This window comes from Pseudorca crassidens, chromosome X (assembly GCF_039906515.1).
Source record: "Pseudorca crassidens isolate mPseCra1 chromosome X, mPseCra1.hap1, whole genome shotgun sequence".
Taxonomy (NCBI): Eukaryota; Metazoa; Chordata; class Mammalia; order Artiodactyla; family Delphinidae; genus Pseudorca; species Pseudorca crassidens.
In genome coordinates, this window is record NC_090317.1 from 94,826,855 (window position 1) to 94,849,287 (window position 22,433).

Below are 22,433 nucleotides of genomic sequence, written 5' to 3' on the forward strand. Positions count from 1 at the left end.
CCTTTGATTGAGAAAACATTGAGGGCCTTCTGCGTGCCAGGTGCTAGGAATGAACAATCAGGAGACAGTTCCAGTTTAACACAGGCGCGCACACACAAGGAATCACGTTAAATTACATTTCTTGTGCCTGTTTATTGTTGATGCATGCACAAAAATGTCGAAAGAAACCTCCGTGTACCTTTCAAGAGATCACCCTTGGACCAAGTTAGAATAGATGCTAAGATAACTTTGGTTTGGGTTTCCAGGTGTTGTGTCCTCTGTTACCTTTTTTAGTCTTACTCATAGATGGTGTGATACTTCTGGGCTTAGGAGGGGTACGGAGAACATCACAAATGCCTTTTCTGTCGTCAGAAATCGGGTTGCATGCGGGAACGGCCACAATCTGAAAGGAAATCACATGGGTCGCCCTAGTCGATAAAAGGCAGAACATCCAAAATACACTGCCTGTGATCTGCTTTTCTCCCCTTGTTCCTTTCTCTCTGATTTCGTGAAGAATATGTCCAGAGGGAAATGAGTTTTCTGTAGATAAATCAGTCTGCTGGTCCACAATATTGCGCTTCTAGTGGACAGGTCTGAGAAATGCGGAAAAGTACAAAGAGGTTGAGCTGACTGCAAGGCAGGCGAGGCAAAAACATTTTATGTGCAAAAGAAAAATCATCTGGGGCTTATGCTTGCTTTATTTCTGGACTTTATTTGTGAACAGAATACTATGAGAAGCTGATGGAAATGAGAGAGCATTTTTTTTCTCCTGTGTTCTTTTAAAAGGTGTATTTCAGTAAACAGATATTTTTTAAATATGGCTTCCTTTCCCATAGATGAATTCCTTTGACAGGAATTTATAGGTTTAAAGATTGCATGAGAGCAAGTTTAAAACCAATCTCTAAAATTCAAAGCATTAGTGAATTGTAAATTTCCAATGAATATATGTGTGTGTTAAGATATTTGAATACTTTTTCATAGAAAAATAGGGGTTTTTAAAAGTATGAGCAATTAGAATTTAAACCACTCTTCAAATCATGCATTCTATATATAAATTCTTGGCATTATTTTTCAATATTTTTTAAATACAATGGATGAAGACCTCAATGACAATGAAAAGTGATGCCTGCATTTTTCAAGCTACAAGTAATTTGTAAAGTGAGAGCTTATTCAATCTTGCCACTAAAACCTTTGCATCTGTGTGAAGAACACGTGCAAAATATAGTAACAAAAATACAGTATCTGCCTGGTATTTCTAAAGGACCTTGGTTACATATAATTCCGTAAATATAAGAAAGGCAATATTAGGGGTTTTTTCCCTCCACAAATATATCCTTCCTATAAGGTGGTATGTGCAGTATTGATTTGTACAATTTTACATGAAGCGGAAAGTCAGAAATAGATGGAGCGTGGAAACACATTGAAAGCTTTTATTTCTCTCACACTGTTACTTGTCTGGTTGAGTATTGTTTCCTCTGTCTGGCATCTGAGCCTTGTGGTACAGCACAGTATAAGGGTGTTTGGGTCCTATAACCTGTTATTTAACTAATACTGTTTTCTAGAAGAATTCCCACTAAGATTTTTCAGCTTCTCGTGCTATGTGTTAACCAGGCATTTTAAACCATCACTTCTCATCACTCCCATGATCCCACCGTTTCATGCTTCCCTCCTCTTTCTCTAGCTGCTCCTTCAGCCTCCTGTGCCAGCACCTACACGCTTCACCTCCAGTGTTCCCTGTTTTGGGAAACAGAATCACCTTCAGACCAGTTTTCAAGTCAAGACCCTTGACACTGGTAGCAGACATTGGAGGGGTCCCGCCATCTCCCCTCGGCACCCATTCCCATATACAGGGACCTACGGCTACTGAGTGCTGCAAGTCTATGCCTGAGGGCTTTCTCTGGCCACTGGAACCCATAAGGGCTTCCACTCAGGACAGGCCAGCAGTGGGGCGGGGTTAATGCCCCCAGGAACAGCCGTCTTCCTAAGACTGACATGATCAACCAATCCCCTCTTAGTTGGAATCACTAAGGTATGTTCTGCACAGTCTCCCAGAGGTCTCGAGTGGGATCAAGCCCCAGTTGCCCACAATAACAGCCTGCTAGATGCTGTGTCTTTACTGCCTACCTTCCCTTCCTTGTTTCATCTCCCCAGAGTCCTACCGGGGCTTCTTTTAGGTCACCTCCCAAATAAACTAGTGGCATCCAACTCCTTGTTTCAGGGTCTGCTTTTGGATATTAGATACTTTCTTCTTTTCTTATTCCTAAAGTCCTAGTTGCAAAATATAGCTTGGATCTGTCCACCTCACCGTCTCCGTGTCCCTCCAGACCTGGGGTTCCACACGTGGGACCGCTATAGTTCTGAGTCTGCTCGTTTAAGTCCCGTCATTTGGTCCAGCCCTTCTCCAGTCCACTCTTTTTCTTTTTCCTTTTTTTACTGTGAAAAAATATATATGTAACGTAAAATTTACCATTTTAAGTGTACAATTCAGTAGCAGTAAGTACATCTATATTGTTGTGCAGCCGTCACCACCATCCATCTCCAGAATTTTGTCATCAACCTAAATTGAAACTCTGTCCCCATTCCTCTCTCCGCTCAACCCCTGGTAACCTCCATACTACTTCCTGCCTCTATGAATTTGACTACTCGGGAACTTCATATAAGTGGAATCATACACTATCTGTCCTTTTGTGTCTGTCTTCTTTCACTTGGCATAATGTCCTCAAGGTTCATCCATCCAGTCCTTTCTTACACTAAAGGAAGAATAATTTGTTTTTAGTGGGGAAAGCACAAATTTGATGTTTCTAAGTTACAAAAATTTATTGTCAGAAGTGATGTAAACAAAGTTGTTCAATGACAAAAGCTAACTACCCATCGGCCTTTATCCCATCCCAACCCTTCTGAGGTGACTTGTGTTGACAGCCTGGCACGTATCCTTCCAGACTTTTCTCCTGGAAGGATCATCTTTCTAAAATATAAATCTCATGAGGTTACTTGTGTGCTTCAGACCCTTTAGCAACCTTCCATTAAACCCAAGATCAAGTCCAAAATGATGACTGTGGCCCAGACACACTGCAGACCTGAGCCCTCCCTACAATGGAAGCCCAATCTCCCATGACTTCTTCTGTTCACTGTGTAGCCACACTGGCCCACCTTCAACTTCTCAAATAATCTACCATGTTCTCTATGGTCTCTGGCCTTTGCACTTGCTCTTCATATGGATCTCTTCCTAGCTCTCCTACTGTTACTGAAAGTGGGGTCTGGCTGCTCACCTCTCGAAAGCCAGTAAAGAGGTAAGGTTGGTGGAAAGGAAAGTTTGCTTTATGTCGGAGGCCGGCAAGCAGGGGTGGGAGGGAAGGGCAGAGTCCTGTCCAAAGGCCGACTCCCCCACCACTGACAATCAGGGGGCAAGAACTTTTATAAGCCGAGGGAGGGGGCCACATGCAGAAACAGCACAGTCAGCTCTGACAGTCATCTTGAAATTGGTCATGCGGTGGTCTGACCAGTGTGGTCTTGATTGTTTTAAGTACAGTTAGTCTTTAGTTCCAAGGTCGGTTTGTTCATATATCTTTGAGGCCAGCTCTCAGAATTGTGGCTGCTTATGTCATGGCTCCAGTCTGGTCATCATGTGGTTAACTTCTTCCACCTGTTGGGGGTTTGGTATCTATAAGACAGCTCAAAAAATATGGCTCTGAATATTATCTATAGCCCTTGAGGAGGAACTTTAAAGGTCCTTGACTATTTTTAATGACTAGACTATTATTAGTTAGTCTTGTTGGACTGTTTTCCTTTGTTTCTGCATTTTCTCACTTCTCTGACTAAACTTATTCTTTGGCTAAAGTTTTTCCACAGACAAAAGGCAGGTCGAGGACATGGGGGTCATGGACCATGGGGTCCTGCTCCGTTTTCCTCCTTCCTACCTACGACTTTGGTGACTCTTGATCATCTTTCAGAGTTTATTTTAAAACTTACTTTTTAGGGTGAGGGTCTCCTTATCTGATAGCTTTTCCCACAAACTACACTGCACCCCCAGTTCTTCCTTCCTGTGGCACCTTGTCTTATACCTTTCCTGCCCTCCCTGGGATAAACTCCAGGAGTGCAGACACTCTGTCTTTTTCACCACCTAGCACAGTGCTTGCACCTAATAAGTTCACAGTAAATATTGATTGGCTAATTAAGCCTTTCTTTGAGAACCAAATTTAGAACTTTGGGTTTTAAATTTCATTTGGACCCCTCTGTGTTATCCCTCTTTTCTGAGTTACTTTAATGTAGTTATTATGATGGGTTAGTAACTATTTTTTCCCCAAGTAACAGGGTTCATTTTTTTTCCAGTTATACATATATGTGTATCTATTCTTTTTCAAGTTCTTTTCCCATTTAGGTTATTACAGAATATTGAGCAGAGTTCCCTGTGCTAGATAGTAGGTCCTTGTTGGTTCTCTATTTGAAATATAGCAGTCTGTACGTGTCAGTCCCAAACTCCCAATCTATCCCTCACCCCATCCTTCCCCCTGTAACTATAAGTTCGTTCTGTAAGTCTGTGAGTCTGTTTCTGTTTTATAGACAAATTCATTTGTATCATTTTTTTTAGATTCCTCACATAAACGCTATCATATGATGTTTGTCTTTCTCTGTCTGACTTCACTTAGTATGATAATCTCCAGGTCCATCCATGTTGCTGCAAATGGCATTACTTCATTCTTTTTAGTGGGTAAATAATATTCCATTCTATACATGTACCACATCTTCTTTATCAATTCATCTGTCAATGGACATTTAAGTTGCTTCCATGTCTTGGCTATTGTAAACAGTGCTGCAGTGAACATTGGGGTGCATGTATCCTTTCGAACCATGGTTTTCTCTGTATATGTGTCCAGGAGTGGGATTGCTGGAACATACGGTAGTTCTATTTTTAGTTTCTTAAGGACCCTCCATACTGTTCTCCATAGTGGCTATACCAATTTACATTCCCACCAGCGGTGTAGGAGGGTTCCCTTTACTCACACCCTCTCCAGCATTTATTGTTCGTAGATTTTTTGATGATGGCCATTCTGACTGGTGTGAGGTGATACCTCATTGTAGTTCTGATTTGCATTTCTCTAATAATTAGCGATGTTGAGCATCTTTTCATGTGCCTCTTGGTCATCTGTATATCTTTTGGGGAGAAATGTCTGTTTAGCTCTTCTGATGATTGGTTAGTAACTATTAAACCACTGGCAAAATTATATTTTTAATGAAGGGAATGTCCTCGTTTTCCCTGAGTCTTCTTGTCCCATTTTCAACATCCATGTGCTCAGCACTTATTTGATGACAGCTATGACTCTAATCTACCATAATATAGGCCACAGTCCCTTATCTGCAATTCCCAAACACCCAGAGCTCTGAAAATTGAAAGTATTTTCAGGAGCTTTCAGTAAAAGCTGACCAGAACTGATGTGTCTGGTTTGCTATTAGTCATATGTTTTACTGCAGACATAATAATGCAGGTGATCTCAGAGTGGTTGTCCCAGTTGTCATTAGGACTATTACATAATATACACCTACGTACTGTTTTGTCACTCTAAAATCTGAAAAATTCGAAGTTCTGAAATGCATTTGGTTCCCAGAGTTTCAGAACAGGCCTATCTTTAAAAATATAAACTAGGGGGCTTCCCTGGTGGTGCAGTGGTTAAGAATCCGCCTGCCAATGCAGGGGACACGGGTTCGAGCCCTGGTCTGGGAAGATCTCACATGCTGCAGAGCAGCTAAGCCCGTGCGCCACAACTACTGAGCCTGGGCTCTAGAGCCCTCATTCCACAACTGCTAAGCCCGTGTGCCACAACTACTGAAGCCCTCCCACGGGCCTAGAGCCCGTGCTCCGCAACAAGAGAAGCCACTGCAATGAAAAGCCTGTGCATAGTAACGAAGAGTAGCCCCCACTCGCCGCAACTAGAGAAAGCTCTCATGCAGGAACGAAGACCCAATGCAGCCAAAAATAAATAATAAATTAATTAATTTAAAAATATATATATAAACTAGGAGGATGGTATACTTTGGAAAATATAATACTAAAAATGAAACAGTCATACATTTATTCTGTTCATCATGAGGTTTTAGTTTGTTAGTTGGTGGGTTTTTGCTAAGGAACACAATTAGTTCATCGTTCTCAGAAACGACCTGAGTATTCCCACCAAACTTTTCAGCAAGAATTCAACATGTAGGAGTACCAACAAAGTTTCCAATTTTAAGCTTTCAGTACTTTGGTGGCAGTGCTTCCATGGCGTCTGCTGTTCTGTCCCTCTGAGTAGGGCCATCATGCTAACTGAACCCCAGAGGACAGTAGGGTTCCCTACTCACCAAAACTTGGCTGACTCTGGAACCTTCCATCTGCTAGTCTCTGCCAGCTCTAGTGTCCCTGCTCTGATCCCCTGAAGCCCTTGCTGCTGTTTCCATGGACTGGACACGCTGCAGTCGCCCCATCCACAGCACTGCACTGGGAGGTGCTCCTTCTACACCTGTAGGCTGAGGTCTCAGAATCCTCTGGTTGGAACCCCAGGGAAGACAGTGGCTCCAGAGACCCCTGCTCCAAAGGCCACCACATTTCCCATGCAGCCTGGTATGTAAAGATGGGCTGTAGTTATTATGGCAGTTGAAGGAAACTCGGCATTATTTGTAAAACCGAGTCAACAAGATCTAATTCTAAATCTATTTCTGTTTTTTCTTTTAATAACTTGACCAATTATCATCATTCTAGATCTTTCTAGTGGGGCAAGATATGGCTATTGTTTGAGAAGGGAAGAAAGGGTAGCATGTATCTTGGCTTGGGTTCCCCTAGAAGCTGACCCTAAGACAGAATGTGAGTGCAAGTCATTTATTTGGGAAGTGATCCCAGCAAACCCCAGAGGGGTTTGGAAGCCTAGAGGAGGTAAGGAAGTCAAAAAGGATGAATTTTCAAGCCTGTTTCCACTGTGAGTGACTGGAGCTCAATCCTGCTGGGGACCCCGGGGGAGACAGTGGAGGATACTCCTCATTTATCCCCACTGAGTTGTGAGGAAGAGTCAGTCAGGGGCTTAAGTAGAAACGAATGAGGAGGGGACGTAGGGGGGTGGGGCATGGACAACACCTGTTACAACATCTTTCATTAAAACCTCAACATATGGAATATTACTCAGCCATAAAAAGAAACGAAATTGAGCTATTTGTAATGAGGTGGATAGACCTAGAGTCTGTCATACAGAGTGAAGTAAGTCAGAAAGAAAAAGACAAATACCGTATGCTAACACATATATATGGAATTTAAGAAAAAAAAATGTCATGAAGAACCTAGGGGTAAGGCAGGAATAAAGACGCAGACCTCCTAGAGAACGGACTTGAGGTTATGGGGAGGGGGAAGGGTGAGCTGTGACAGGGCGAGAGAGAGTCATGGGCATATACACACTAACAAACGTAGTAAGGTAGATAGCTAGTGGGAAGCAGCCGCATGGTACAGGGATATTGGCTCGGTGCTTTGTGACCGCCTGGAGGGGTGGGATAGGGAGGGTGGGAGGGAGGGAGATGCAAGAGGGAAGAGATATGGGAACATATGTATATGTATAACTGATTCACTTTGTTATAAAGCAGAAACTAACACACCATTGTAAAGCAATTATGCCCCAATAAAGATGTTAAAAAAAAAACAAAAAACCTCAACATAACTTTAAAAAGGAATGATAATAATTGTAAACCTTATCGAGTTCTAAAATTTCATCTTCTTAAAGTTTTTAAATGACAGCTTCGTTGATATATACAATTCACATACCATACAATTCACTCACTTCCAGTGTACAGTGTAATGGTTTTTAATATATTCACAGGGTTGTGTAATCATGACCCCAATGTAACTTTTGAGTTTTTTTGGCCCCACAAAAGGAAATCCTGCACCCATTTGCAGTCATTCTCCATTCCCCATCACCACCACCACCATCACTACCCGCCTACCCTCAGCCCCTGGCAACCACTAATCGACTTTCTATCTCTGGATATTTGCTTGTTCTGAACATTTCATATAGATGGAATCATACCATAAATGACTTTTATGTCTGGCTTCTTTCACTCGGCATAATGTTTTCAAGGCTCATCCACATTGTAGCATGTATGAATACTTCATTCCTTTTTATGGCTGAATAATATTTCATTGTATGGATAGACCACATTTTGTTTATCTCTTCATTAGTTGATGGACATTTGGGTTGTTTCCACTTTGGGGCTATCGTGGATAGTGATAGTGCTGCTATGAACATTCATGTACAAATTTCTGTGTGGACAAATGTTTTCATTTCTCTTGGTTAGATACCTAGGAGTGGAATCGCTGGGTCATATGGTAACTCTATGCTTAACCTTTTGAGAATCATCTTCCTAAGATTTTTTAAAATTTATATAATATATATCATTTATAATGTATATAATTTAACATATATATAATATATATAACATATATATTATATATATAACGTGTTAACTTCTGCTGTACAGCAAAGTGATTCAGTTATATATTCTTTTTCATATTCTTTTCCATTATGGTTTATCACAGGATATTGAATATATTTCTCTGTGCTGTATATACGGTAGGACCTTGTTTATCCATTCTATGTATAATAGTTTGCCTCTGCTAATCCCAAACTCCCAATCCATCCTTCCCCTACCCCCCTTGGCAACCACAAGTCTGTTCTCTATACCTAAGATTTTAAAATGTCATCTTCAGTGATTTTCTGGATACAACGTAGTGGATGCACCTAGAAAGATGGTATTTTGTGTTGCCTTCTGGGAAGAGAAGTTGACTGTATTAGTCCAGGAAACTGGAAGGAGACAGGAGGGGCTTGACCAGCTAAGCTGCCTGCTTCTCCCGTATGCTTTTCCCAGATGGTTGGGACTGGAAGAGATAGATCCTTGGGGCAAAATGCCCCAACATTCACAGGAAAACCCTGACCAAAGAAAATACTTACTGGTGTATTTAAGTATATGCTTATATATAAAATGTGTATATTTACATGAATATATTTATGTGTATATTTAAGTATTATATTTAACATATAATAAGTATTTTCCTTAGTAGCAATTTTCCTATGAACGTTGGGGCATTTTAGTTGGCCTGTGAGCCTGGAATACAGATCTTGATGCCAAATTCAATCCCTTAATGGGTGAGCGATAATTGCATTGTATTCGTCAGTTTAGAAAGCACAATATAAACAATGTCATTAAGTTCCAAAATTTACAGGGTAATCTAATAAAGATGTATTGGTGGTGTTCAAAGAAAAAGCAATTAAGGGAAACAGCTCCTGAGCCTTGAAAAAATAATGTACATCCTTCGCTCTTTTCCCCACTGTCATCATTAGGTTGTAATTGAAGTAAATTTCATAAAACTTCAAGTAGTTGAGTTTATTTTTATTAGATTTGATATACAGCTTTGGGAAAGCACTTTTGTCAATTTACTTGCATACAATTTTTTTCTGAAATAGGGAAGGTTAGTGACAATATAAAGGCAGACTGATTTACAGAGAAGTTTTGCAATTATGTAACTCTAAGTGCTTAATTTTAGGTCTCTAAAAAGTATAAATTTATAACAAAAAGTCAATCATTTATACAATGAATCCTGGAAATAGCCCAGTAAATGAAACTACTCATCACAACTAATAATTTTTTTTTACTAATTCTGGATGAATTATTATCATAAGTTTATTTTCAAGTCTTATCATCCAAAGACAACCACTCTTAACATTTGGGTATATTTTATTTCAGCCTTTTTTCATGCATTTTCTCTGTGTGTGCGTCACACATTTATATTTATAGTCATAGAACAAACACAATTTTATATCTTTTCACCTGATATTAAAACATAAGCATTTTCCACATTATTACAGTCTTTATGAACACAATTTAATATCAAATAAGCTTACCATAGCTTACTTAACTGATACCAGATTATTGGACATTATGTATTATGTGTGTGCACTGTTATTATAAACGACACTGCACTAAAGATCTTTAGGAATGATATTTTTCCACATTTGATATTATTTCTTGGAATTGAATCATAAAGTAATAATTTCAAATTTAAAGATATGGATACTTTAAAGTTTTTGACAGATACTGCCAAATTGCTTCTCTCAAATGTTTTACCAATTACTATTCTAGCCAGCTTTGTTTCATCACATTGTTGACAGCCTTTAATATCATCCTTTTTTTTACAATCTTTCTCAGATTGCAAGTGAAAATGGTATTTCTCAGTTTCTCAAATTGAGAGGTGAAAATGGTTGTTTTTAATTACTAGAAAGTTGAACATTTTTCTTGTGTGTATTAGTCAATTACATTTTCTGGGAGGGCTATTTTTATTTCTCTTTTTTCTTCATTTGTGGTTAGAATCTGGGGTGGAATCTATTCTTCTTTTTGAATAAACCAGTATTTACATGTTTCTTGGTTACAGTTAAAAACTTTAACCAAGATGTTTAAATGCTCTTTGAGAACGATTATGCCCTTCTAATGCAGGTAGTCTTCTGTGAGCTTCTCGACCCCTTCCAATGTACAGATTTCACACCCAGGTGTCTGGCCAAAAGCCACGGGATGATTCTGATGCTGCAATTAAAATGGTTTAGTCCAATAAGTAGACTTCCTTGAACATGTTTTCCTTGTGGTATTATTCTATGCAAAACTTGTATTGTGATTCTGCTACTTTTACAAACCCCCAGGGGAACGTAGCAGTTTCAAACTTCACCTGTGCTAAGATGACTCCCAAATCACTTATGTATTTCCAGCCAAGGTCAACAGATGGGAAAATAGATAACTATTGGCTTTGTAGTTGGGTCAGTCATGAGAGACAGAAGGAACTGGGGAAGTGTGAGATACAGATGGACATAGTAAGACTAAGCTAAGAACGTACATGGAGACCCACACAAGGATATACACAGAGTAGAGGAGCCCCAGAAATAGACTCATTGAATCAAACAGAAATTCAGCTGGACAAGGGGGCACAGAAGAACAGAACATCACAGCATAACTTTCTAGATTGAGAATTTTGTTACTAAAGGCTGTTAAATGTATATTTGCAATTGTGGGTGTAAGTGTTGACATTGGCATTTTCAGTTCCATTTGCTCCTTTGTCTAGGAGGAATTTGTCAAGGATCAGAGGACCCCCAGGTCTGGATTACACCTCCTTTTAACAAGATGGAAGCCACCTCTAATGAGAGGTGGTTTCACCTTTCAACTTGGAATGCAGATTGGTATTACAACTTGGTGCTATGCCCAAAGCTTGTGAGTACAGAGTTTGTTTAAGGTAGTTAAACACACACACACACACACACACACACACACACACACACAATTTCAGCTAGAGCATAATATTAAAACACATTTAATGTATAAGAAACTTCTGTAAGTAGCTGGTACAACATAGACCAGGTACCTTTCTGTTCCACAACCTAATGGTGCAGACTTAAGATTTAAATGCCCCAGAGGAATTCATAATTAACAAAGCCTTTAAAATACCTTTTTAAAATATCAGATGCTCAAGTGATCTTCGGCTGAGGAAATAGTTTAGTTTTCTGATGGGTGCCCAGACTATGTTATTGATTAAAGGAAACTCTGTAGCCTTTAGATGTGAGGCAGGCAGGTTGTGGAGCTGACATTGTACTGTTGATATTTGGAGACCTGTATGAATCCTTCTCCAGGTGGAAGACTCCATTTCTATGTTGACACTTTTTTCCTTGCAAATTTTTTGGAATAAGTTTGTAATTAAAAAGATATTTGGAACAGAAAAGTTGGGGTTGAAAATTTTAAAGGGCACTTGTGATCAAATGGTCACACTGACATTAAAATAAATTTTGTGATACATCAGATTTTGAGTAGATATGCATTCTGATGAACCCACTAGAGTAAGTTCTTTGCAAAATGAGCCCCTGTTCATTCTTTGCAGCTGAACTAGTTGACTTGTCTGAGTTGTTTCATGCCAGCAACAAATATTTATTGAGGCTGTCTACATGTCAGATATTCTCCCAGGTTCTGGGAATAAAGTAGGAAACAAAACAACTAAGACCCTGCCCTCACAGAGCTTATAATCTAGTGAGGAGGATCACACAGTAAATAACCAATAAATCAACCAAATAAATACCTACCTACATACATACATACAAAGTACTACCAGTGGCAAGTAATCCATGAAAAATAAAATAGATGGTGTGATGGAGCAGAGTCAGGGAATACCTCTTCCTTAGAGGTGAGGTATAAGCTGAGATCAGAGATGTTGAACATGTAAATATCAGGGAAAAAGGGTATTACGGGAGATGGGAACAATTGATGCAAAGCCCCTATGGTGGGAACAACTTTGAAGTGTTCAAGGAAGAGAAGGAAAATCAGCATGGCTGGAGTGGGATGAAATGGGTACTAAGGCAAGATACGTAGGCAAGAGTGAATTCATATGTGGCCCTGTAAGTTAAGTAATGAGGTGGGATTACCTCTTTGCAATGTAAGTCGCTGGAAGATTTGAAACAGGGAAATGTCTTGAATTTGATTTTGCTTTAAAGGATATTCTACCCTATGTAAATTGAAAACAGAGAAGTAAGAGTGGAAGCAGTTGCAGTTGCAAGGCTATTGCAATAGTCCAAAGGAGAGATGCTTTCATCTTAGACCAAGGTAGTAGCAGTATGGGTTCTAAGAAATGGTTGTATTCAGGTAGAGTTGACTTACTGATGTATTGATTGGAGGGTGGAGTGGCCAGGGGGAAAAAAGAACAAGGATAATTCCTGGATTTGGGCCTGAACAACTGGGTGAAGTGTGGTACCATTACTGAGGTGGAAAAGACTGCAGAAGAACTGGTTTGGTGGAGGGGACTCAAGACCTCTGTTTGAGATATGTTAAGTTTGAGATGATTATTAAATAGCTGAAGGCACAATTAAGTAGGCAATTTCTATATCAAGCTTGAAGCTTCAAGTCTATAAGATTGAGTGAGATCACCCAAGAATGATTAAAAAAAAAAAAGAGAGAGATCCAAGAACTGAGTCTTGGGGCTCTCCAACATTTAAAAGCTGGGAAGAGGAGAAAATCCAGCAAAGGAGTCTGAGAAGAAGCAGAGTTAGAGAGGAAGAAACCCAAGGAAGTGTGTGGCCCAGAAACAAGTGAAGACAGTGGGTCAAGAAAGAGGACAAGGGAGTTCCCTGGTGGCCTAATGGTTAGGATTCTCAGCTTTCACTGCCTTGGCCCAGGTTCGATCCCTGGTTGGGGAACTGAGATCCCACAAGCTGCACGGCGCGGCCAAGAAAAGAGACATTAAGGCAGATCCTACAGACATTGTAAAGAGAGAGAGAGAGAATAAGAAGGAGGACAAGAGGAGAAGCTGCTAAGAGAACAATTAATCTAAGGACCCAGACTGGACCACTGGGTTTGCAATATGAAAATCACTGACATCCTTGACAAGAGTAGTCTAGGTGGAATGGTAGGGATGAAAGCCTGACTGAAGTGAAGTGGAGAAATAGAGGCAATGGGTGAAGATAACTCTTTGAAGAAGTATTATGAAGAGATGCAGAGGGAAGGGGTTGCAGCTAAAAGGAGATATTGGGGCAGTTAGGTTTTTTGAAGATGAGAGATACCAGAGCAGGTTTGTGTGTCGATGACAGTGATCCAGGAGAGAGGGAGAAATTGATGATGCAGGAAAGAAGGTATATGATTAGAGGATCAAAGCCCTGGGGGGGAATAGGATCCCAAGAGAGTGGCGAGGGTTGACTTCCTTAAAGAAGCCACTTCACTTAAGTCATAAGACGTAGAGAAAGCAGCACATGCAGGCACAGGTGAAGGTATATAGCTGGATTTATTATGGAAAGATGATATTTTTATTTTCTCAATAAAAAATGAAGCAGAGTCATCAGTCGAAGAGGGCTGGGGGCAGGGGAGATGGTGTCATGGAAGTTGAAGAAGAAAAGGCATGAAATAGCCATTTTGGACAGTGGGAAATTACATACTACGGTTCAAAAACATTATTCATTTAATTGCGTGAAGGTATCTGTCAAATATAATAGTCTTAATTTTAGAAAAGAGATATTAAAATATTCTCCCCGAGGATGATTAATCAAAAGCTAACTGCTGGGCTTCCCTGGTGGCGCAGTGGTTGAGAGTCCACCTGCCGATGCAGGGGACACGGGTTCGTGCCCCGGTCTGGGAAGATCCCACATGCCGCGGAGCGGCTAGGGAGCCTGTGCTCCGCAACGGGAGAGACCACAACAGTGAGAGGCCCGCGTACCGCAAAAAAAAAAAAAAGATAACTGCTTAGATTGCTCCAAGTCCATGATAAAAATGTTATCAACAGAGAAAAAATTGCTTTACCTCTTCTGCTATGGTCAGTGGGCATTTGTCCAATCTATGATACAATTTATCCATTTGTTTTGTTATAGGTTAAAAAGAAGGTGGTTTAAGACCCAGTCATTTTTTGTGTGATGCACAGTTTGAAGAAATAATAAAACCTGGGATGTTATGCCAATATTGTAAGATGTGGGTCTATAGATAAATCATCTATACTGAATCAAAGGTTGATGAGACATGCTATAAAAAGGCTTGAGTTGCCAATAAGTATTTGTGGGGAGGTAGAACTTAAGGAAGCAGAGGCATGATTAATTCCCTGGCAGGCCCAGCCTGCCTATCACTATATGACAACAGCAGGCCCAATATATGCAAGTAATTTTGCACACATAATCTTTGTTTCAACTCTGCCTGCAAGGTACATCCCTGTTTTACAGATTGGAATTAGGAGGAGTTCAGAAGTTATTTGCCCAAGATTCCACAGTGCCTAAGAGGCAAAGTGGGGTCAGAACCTCATTCTTCCAATTTCAAAGCCAAATACTTCCTAAGATGTTGGATCCGTTCATTGAACAGATATTTGTTGAGTATGTACCATGCAACAGGCAATGTTCTAAGAGCCTTATATATTTTGCCTCAATTTCTTTTCACAACTACTTGGTAAGGTAGGGAGTAAATACTTCCACTCTTTTACAGGTCAGGAACTTGAGGTTTAAAGGAGGGGATAAATTTAATCACCTAACCAATGGTAGACCCTGAATATGAGAGATGTCTAATTTTTCAGAAAGATGAATGTTTCCTTTTTGAAGTGATACAAAGCCAATTTCACACAAGGAATTAATTAAGACAATTGGATTGGTAAGGGTTGGGGCCCATTGCTCAGAATGAAATCTAGATGTTCTGACTAAAAGCACCTCAATTTGTTTTTGATTTGGGGTAACTGAGTAGATGTCCTAAAGTGAATGAGGAAACTGGATCCCAGCTACAGATACCCCTGAGATAATTTGCCCAGACAGCAACAGATATTCTGTTTTTCTATACATTTTGGCACTAGCGTTCATTTTTGTGTGGCAGGTCCTCTTCTGATATTAACCTAACAACTGAGTCCAGGACCTCTCACTGAGATTTAGAGTGATCCTTTTTTACTCTTTCTGAGAGTATAATTTTCCCTAAAAAGAATTGAACCTTATGAACATACAAGTAACTTCATCTGAGTTCCATTTGAGGCCCTGTCTGCACAAACATCGACAGCTTGTTTTGGCTTTCCGGAAGCCTTTTATCAAACCACAAGGTGGCTTTTGGCCAGACATGGAGAGCTTTCAACCTGTCTCCAAACAGTTGGTATGAAATAACAGGAAAAGCCTCTTTCCAAAAATAATTTGAGTGAAAAGTTTAAAATTATAGAGCTCCCAAAATATTCTTGGGGATTTAGATGCAAATTCTGCCTCAGCCTACCTTCTCCTGGCCCACCACGTTCTCCTCATTTCTTTTTTTTTTTTTTTTTTTTTGCGGTACGCGGGCCTCTCACTGCTGTGGCCTCTCCCGTTGCGAAGCACAGGCTCCGGACGCGCAGGCTCAGCGGCCATGGCTCACGGGCCCAGCCGCTCTGCGGCATGCGGGATCTTCCCAGACCGGGGCACGAACCCGTGTCCCCTGCATTGGCAGGCGGACTCTCAACCACTGCGCCACCAGGGAAGCCCTGGTCTCCTCATTCTTACTGTAGGTGCTCTAATAAGGGGTAAATTATTCATTGCTATGGTAACTGTGACTCAGGGCTCATAACACACCTTGGGGGAGACAGTTGGGTAGGGCAAATTGTCTAGAGCCTGAGCTATATTTGGGGGGATGAGATGGTATTAAGTGAAATTTTCCCAGGAGAACAAAGGCCTGGAAACACTAAACAGTGTGGGATATGGAAAGAACCACAGGGGGAGGGGATTCAATATTGCTAGAGTATAAGGTACAGGGTGGGGAGCAGAAGGATAAAGCTAGAAAAGTTGGCAGAGGTGAAGTCACGCTGGATCTTTAGGGCATTAAGGGTAAGATGGGACAAGGGATCAGGAAAACTCAAGGATAAATTCCAGGTTTCAGACACAGACTCCCGGGCAAATGACTGGGCCCAAGTTACGAGTCAGAAAAAAACCTGGGAAAATGGATAGGATATGATCATTCATTAGTTTCAGGTTTGTCAGTTATCCCTACATTGTAAATATAATGAAAACTAGGAATTTCCTTACTGGTTTGATGAAGAGCCCTGCTTTGGAACAGGAAGAGCTGCCATCTTTGAAGCCATGCAAGGAGCTGACGAATCAGTAAGAACCCAAGAAAATGGTGACCTCTGCTGAAGCCGTATCCCTGTTAATGAGATGAGGTCCAGATAGCTTAGAGCAGAGGTTCTAAACTGGTAGCCCATGGGCCTTCCTGCAGCACTGCATATCTTGAAAGAAGAAGAAAGAGGGAAACTTCTAGTTTCTTACACTGTTGTTTCACCATTTTTCACTTGGTGGAACTAAGTACACTTCCAGCCTTCCCAGGAAGCTCCCTTTCCAAATATGTATATTACAGTCACCCTCTTCCCACCCCTGTGGTGCCTTGCCTGTTAGGCTTCGTTCTTTTCTAGAAGCACGTTAGGCTTGGATATCAACTCCTTGATAACTTGCGCTTAAGGACAGTAGTGTGGTTGAGAATGTTTGATTTGTAGGGAGGAAGAGAGGAGGGTTTTTTTTTGAGAGGGGATTCTGTGACCAACCCACCACCAGTTGTAGCCACAATGGCTACAAATTGACCAAATGGACCAGTTGCTTTAGGTAGTATTCCCCAAAATATGTAAGGAGACATTTCTGCCCTTGAGAAAATCACTTCCATCTCCTGTCCCCCAATAAGTTATAGAGACTAAGAAATGATGTAAATAGTATATAGTAACTCCTGATGGAGGTATGCAATACGTCCAGCTGGATAGAAACCAGTTTAACTTTGTGTGTGTGTGTTTATTTTTATTTTATTTTACGGCAGCTTGGTAACATATTACTAACAACCATTGTTGATACAGAAAATGTCAGCAAACATTTGTACTTAAACAATGCTTCATTCATCTTTTTTTTTTTTTTGGCTGTGTTGGGTCTTTGTTGCTGCACGGGCTTTTTCTAGTTGCGGCGAGCGGGGGCTCCTCTTCGTTGCAGTGCACGGGGTTCTCATTGCAGTGGCTTCTCTTGTTGTGGAGCACAGGCTCTAGGTGCGCGAGCTTCAGTAGTTGTGGTGCACAGACTTAGTTGCTCCACGGCATGTGGGATCTTCCCGGACCAGGGCTCGAACCTGTGTCCCCTGCATTGGCAGGCAGATTCTTAACCACTGTGCCACCAGGGAGGCCCCATTCATCTTTAAGTTGGGCAAACCTTAAGTATTTTGCAATTAAAAATATGTATAATCTAAGAAAACCCACCTATTATTTCAAATAATCATCTTCATAATTTTGATTTTATAGCCATTTAAAAAAATTGATATATAATTGACATATTAGCTTTAGGTGTACAACATAAAGATTCAATATTTGTATATACTGTGAAATGATCACCACAATATGTCTAGTTAACATACATCACCACACATAGTTACAAATATTTTTTTTCTTTGGATGAGAATTTTTAAGGTCTACTCTCTTAGCAACTTTCAGATATACAATACAGTCTGATTAACTATGGTCACCATGTTGTACATTACATCCCCATGACTTATTTATTTTATAACTGGAAGTTTGTACCTTTTGACCACCCGATTTAACTTTTTTTTTCCAGAATTTTTTATTGTGAGAATTTTCAAGGAATTATACACTCATATACCTACCAACTAGATTGTACAGTTAACATTTTTGCTATATTTGCTTTGTTCCGTATTATCCATCTATCCATCCCTCTCTTTATCTGTCAATCCCTCTTTTTTTGATGCATTTCAAAGGAAGCCACAGACATCGGGACCTCCTGCCTCTAATTACCTTAGCACGCCTATCCTTAACCAGCTTTGTTTGCATCTGCATTTTCTTGTCGTACAACAAGCACAAAAATCACGTGTTTTTTTTGTTTTTTTTGTTTTTATCACAATGCCTTTATTATAACAAAATTCACATGTTTTTTATTAACACCTATTGATGTCACTCAAATTTCATGCTCCGCAGGGCAGACTTTGGGCTAATGCTTTGGAGTTATGAAGACACCACCTATGTAATGAAATTCCAGGTTAATTAAAATTGTTGTCCTGTCTCATGTAGATTAATCACAGAATGGAAAGGGGGTTAATCACTATTTTACAGATGGGGAAAGTGAGGCCCAGAAAGGTGGGGACTCTTGTTCAAGGTCATAAAGCCCATTAGACCTATTTGGCATAGAGCTTTTCTACAGAATGACAATGTTCTGCCTTGTCCTTGAATGAGGCTATGTTTTTCCTTTTACTCTGGTCCTTGCACACCGCTGACTGCCTTGGTCTTTGGCTCACAAGGGTGTTTCAGCAGCAAAGTAAAACTCCTGGGCCAGGCTCCAAACTAGGCTCCCAAATGACTGCTTTGTAACTTCATTTCTTCCAGTTACTTGTCACATCTCATCCAGATTTCTTTTCCTTGGCAATGTCCACATTTTATTCTGTTCTTCTAGAATTCCAAATTAATCATCTCATTTTTGGTGAAAGGAGATGTTGAAATGAAGAAGTGTTCAAAGTATTCTACAGCAGGCCTGTGACCCTCTTCTGGGCATTTGTAACACCCAGCTCTTTCAGAGACTAAGATCTAGGGAGTGGGTGAGCCAAAGGGGGAATGGATCTCTATTTTATATTCTACCTTAAAGATGTTTGTGATTCTAAAAATCATGTTGGTAAAATAAATAAATAAATAAAAATAAAATAAAAATCATGTTGGTAATCCATAGGAGGGCAGAGATATTTCACCCTTAAATCACAGTCAAGGAAACTATCGTGGCATCATATGATTATTTTCGATACTTAAAAAACAGTATTCTTAAAGGAGTGTGTGTTTATTTATATATATTCCATTGAATTTCCAAAAGGTGAATTAAACGATTAGTTTTATATAACAATTTTTAAAATGAAGACTATAACACACAAATTTGGGAAAGACAAGGCTGTAATTTCTGGGTTTGCCTCCTTTTTTTTTTTTTTGCTGTACGCGGGCCTCTCACTGTTGTGGCCTCTCCCGTTGTGGAGCACAGGCTCCAGACGCACAGGCTCATCGGCCATGGCTTACGGGCCCAGCCGCTCCGCGGCATGTGGGATCTTCCCGGACCGGGGCACGAACCCACGTCCCCTGCATCGGCAGGCAGACTCTCAACCACTGCGCCACCAGGGAAGCCCTGGGTTTGTCTCCTTTTTTCATGGGAGACCATACTGAGGTCAAGCAGAAACAAATTTTGTCTACCATGATTATAATACACGAAAGAGAACCCACTCCTTTCACACGACAAAAAAAAGACAAGAGCTTGGCTATGAAACGAGGCTCATTATGATTGCTGACATTTTAGGGAAATGCAATAATTTACATGTAAAGCGTGATGAAACAATTTTTATGGTTTTAAATGTATTTTGAAAGGCCTTGGAAGGCAGTCTCATTGTAGTATCTCAGAAGCAGCCGCATCTGGAGAAAGGTTTCTATGGCAACTCATGAAAGCTTGATTTTTTTTTCTCCTTTTCAAGAGCATAAATTATCACATGGCCTGAGGCTTCAGCAAAGGTCTTCTTTATTTTAGAAGCTATTGCCATTTGTTTTTGTGTTGTATATTTTGACTGTCTAAGAGAAAACAGAGCAAAGGGCTTCCAAGAGGGCTTGGAGTCTTTTTCATATCTGGGGACAAGATGTGAATAACATAATTCTAGACTTTGCTTCTCAGTGATCAAAGTGATAGTACATACACATTGATATGTTTGGTTTATATCATGTGTTGTTTCAGTTTTCAGGAAAGTTGTGATCGGTGCGTTCTCAGGGAAGAGGAGTTAGCCTGGACTTGAGGAGGAACTGTTTGGCCAAAGCACCTCTTTTTTTTTTTCTTTCATAATTGAGATTTTATTGGTTGTTTTGAGGATCGGTACACAGACATTTCACTTTGTACACAATTCTCAACATACGTACCAAAAACCTAAAAAATCATGTAGTTGTGATTCTTTTCTGAATAGTTATTCCAGTGACTTTCCAGCTTAAAATTTGGGGGCAGATTTTCCATCACAGGATATCAAGTACCAATATCTTCAAATATTGATATGCTGTTACATCGTTAAGTCCCACTAATTCACAATTTAATATCACATACACTACATACTCAAATTGTCAATCGTTCACAGCACATTAACAGTTACTAGAAGAACTGGACTACCACGACCAAAGATGTTACAGAGTGCACAAAATTCTGCCCAGGAGAGCCAAGACCAAGGGGTCAGTGGTTTGCTTGAGGAAACAATTCTACCAAAAACAACGTGGGAAGAGAAGTAATTTAAAGTGTTTAAGACATTAAATGCACAACTGACTCCAAACTGCCATTTAGTGTGCTTTGTATTATAGGATAGAAAAGCTACCCTCCATCTGTGGAATGTTAAGCTGACACCCAAGACAATCAAAGCCTCCCATATTCAATATCCCACTATTTTCTGGTTGTACCAAAAAATAAACAACCAGCAAATGATTTCACCTCTTAAAAAAAAGCATTTACACTTAAAAAATGGGATGAGGTGGGATTCCTTCCTTTTTAAAAATGTTTCTAGAGCTACTAAAAAGCTTGCGTTTACAAAATAGTTGATAAAAATATTCCCCTGGATTGTACAAGAAGGGAAACAGGGACCACTGATAGGACCAGGTGTGTGATATTAATCAGACTTGGTCTCTTTCTCTCCTGCTTCATCAGAAGCTGGGCTCTCCTCATTTTTAGTTTTTCCATTTTCTGCAGGTCTTCTTTAGTTTCTTGGTTAGCCACTTCAGCCTGTTTTCCCTTGCTCCCCTTTTTCCCTTTTGTTTGCACTTTTTTGTCGGAAGATTTATCCTTTCCTGCCGCCTTTTTTGGCTTCGTTTCCACTTTTGCAGGAGTCGGTTTAGCTGACAACCTCGCCGATCTCCTCTTGGGCTCCTCCTTCGCCGCCCCCTCGGCGGAGCTGACCTTCCTCTTGGGCATCGTGGCGGCGGGGCGGGCGCGAGCCGGGTGCCTGCGGGCCGCGGCGCGCCGAGAGCCTTCGCGAAGCTAGGCTGCTTGGTCGCTGCTGCGACCCGCGGCGGGGGCGGTAGGAGAACCGGATGGAACCGGATTGGGAGCCCGCCCCCTCCTCCCCCCTTGTCCCCCGCAGCGAGCTCCCTCTCCCTGTCGGCCGGGCCCCCCCCCCCCCCGCCCATTGGCTACGGTGCCCACTGCGCCGCGGCCCGGGCCCCGAATAGGTGAGGCGGGCCGTCACTCGACCACTGAGCCCCGCCCCCGCTCTGGGCGCCCCTACCCGCCCGCCGTCTGGCAGGGCCCCAGACCCAGGCGAGGGGGCGGGGCCCAAAGCACCTCTTAATGAGTAGTTCAATGGCGGTATCCTAGAGGGCACTGCGACGCTCTAAATGTCTTCAGAGCTCCCTGTAAATGTCTTGGTCCCAGGGTTTTGGGCACTGACAGACTCCAGGTGGTTTTTATCAATATAGTCTTTCCAAGAAAGTTAATAAAGAAATATTCTATTTTTAAAACTCGGCATGCTTTGAGAATTTTTTTTAACAACATTGGCCCTTGTATGTTACAGGAAGTAATGTGACTAATGAAGAACACACAGTTCACAAAAACAGAGCCGGATTTTAGACCGAGCTCTGCCATCGCTAGTTGTGTAACGCTGAGCAAGCTCTTGAATCTCTCCCAGACTCCATTTTCTAATCTGAAAAATTGGAATAACAGTGAGAGCCTGAAAGGCTTATTGTTAAGAACTTAATGTGTGTGAATATTGGAAACTGTAGTGCTGTACAAATATAAGGTGGTTATTATAATTGGTTAGCTGGCTTTCTTTCCAGCTCTTTTTCTTTGAAGAAGTCAAGGGTATCCCTTTACCATTTCCGGTGTGACGAGAAGAAATCAGTTTCAACGTGTGTCAATATTTTAGCTTCCTATACTATATTAAATATATTATGTTTATATAGACACCATTTCAGCCATTTGTTTATT

General features: G+C 40.9%; 1 protein-coding gene and 1 pseudogene across 1 annotated transcript in view; one reads left to right on the plus strand and one right to left on the minus strand.

The window, feature by feature from the left end:
* The window catches only part of MAOB (monoamine oxidase B), a 111,344-nt gene that overhangs the window by 15,237 nt on the left and 73,674 nt on the right, over positions 1-22,433 (plus strand). The gene's annotated exons all lie outside the window — the stretch shown is intronic.
* On the minus strand, positions 20,336-21,516 carry LOC137217425 (non-histone chromosomal protein HMG-14 pseudogene; annotated as a pseudogene).